This window comes from Rattus norvegicus, chromosome 6, assembly GCF_021556685.1.
Source record: "Rattus norvegicus strain SHRSP/BbbUtx chromosome 6, alternate assembly SHRSP_T2T, whole genome shotgun sequence".
Lineage (NCBI taxonomy): Eukaryota > Metazoa > Chordata > Mammalia > Rodentia > Muridae > Rattus > Rattus norvegicus.
Window position 1 is genome coordinate 62,639,249 of NC_141539.1, and position 1,411 is coordinate 62,640,659.

A 1,411-nucleotide genomic window follows, 5' to 3' on the forward strand; every position below is an offset into this window, starting at 1 on the left:
ATTATTATGATATATCCACACATGCAATCTTATATTACAAAATGGCAACAAGCACTGGTCATAGTAAAAATATTAGAGTTTTATTGACTTAGCTCAGCATAATTTTTTAGGTCACTTGAAAAATCAATTGCATAATAATATAATATATGAAATAATAAAATTCAAACAGATTCAGCATGATTAAAACTAAATTCAAAAGAATGTCAGAATTTTAATTTTAATGTATAAAGAAGGGAATTAAGGAATAAAATCATAAAACAAATATAAATAACTATAATGCTAAAATGTTCAAATTACAAAGTAGAATCTGTTTCTAATATTTGTGCATAGAAGTGACACATAAATAATTTTGAGGAGCCATAACTACTTTCAAAAATGAAAAAAAAATGAAATAGACTAAGGCATAGCAAATTGCAATGTCTTTCACAGAAGAAAGATGAAAAATAAAAAATTAAAATATAAGATAGAATATAAGACAAAGAAGAAAGTTGATCATGAATTCTTACAAAGAAAATCTTTCAATGAATATGGACATTTAGAAAGTATAGTCACGTTTAACCCGAAGAAATGCTAATGAACCTGGTAACATTAATTATAATAAACTACTTTAAGCTAATCAAGTCCAAAGAACTAAACATAGAGGAAAGAAATGTAAAAATTATAAATCACTGCTCCCAGAGGCATTTCAGGTGTGGCTGCTGTGACACACAAGCATCAGTAGGTGGCAGAGAGGAGAGAGGTTATAGCTATGCTCTGTGTTCTGATCTGTGAACGTCTGAATGATTAGTAGCCTAACATTCCCTCAAAAAAGCAAGCCTGAGCTGACCACCAGTCAGGAGTGAGCAAGAGTCAGAGGACCCCCACATGGGGCCACATAGACAGACTGGGAGAGGAGCAAACACAAGAAAACCACCAGTCTGATAGCATAGGACAGGGAGCTAGCCTGAGATGACCAACATTCAGGCACAGCTGTGGGGGCACAGGTCATGCTCTAGATGGCACCTGCTTGTTGCCATAATACACAGGTAGGGCATAGCAATTCAGAAACTGTCCTAAGATACCCTAGACACGTAGAGACCCCCGGTACCATTAGGAGGCAGAACCAGAGACTCAGAGCAGTGGGGAACAGCCTGATGTGAGTGATGACATCTAGGACCAAGGTGAGATCCTGACCTGTGCTGCCACTCAGGGACACATCTAGGTCAGTGGCCCTTCAGGAACAGGGGTCTGTTACAACCAAAGATCAGGCAGAAGTCTTCAATCTGGGCTGCTGCCTGGGGACATGTTAATGTTTGAGGACTATGCAAAACTGCCCTCCACAATTCTTTACCTGGGAATCCTGGGACAATTGGCCCTGAGAATATGAGAGCAGGGGGAGTTGACCCTGCCCCTGACCAACTGCAGTACTCAG

General features: G+C 38.8%; 1 non-coding gene across 1 annotated transcript; it reads left to right on the forward strand.

The window, feature by feature from the left end:
- The first annotated feature begins 667 nt into the window (after nt 1-667).
- On the forward strand, nt 668-799 carry LOC120093442 (small nucleolar RNA SNORA17). The gene has a single exon (XR_015623611.1). It is a non-coding gene; the product is annotated as a small nucleolar RNA SNORA17 (small nucleolar RNA).
- The last annotated feature ends 612 nt before the right edge of the window (nt 800-1,411 follow it).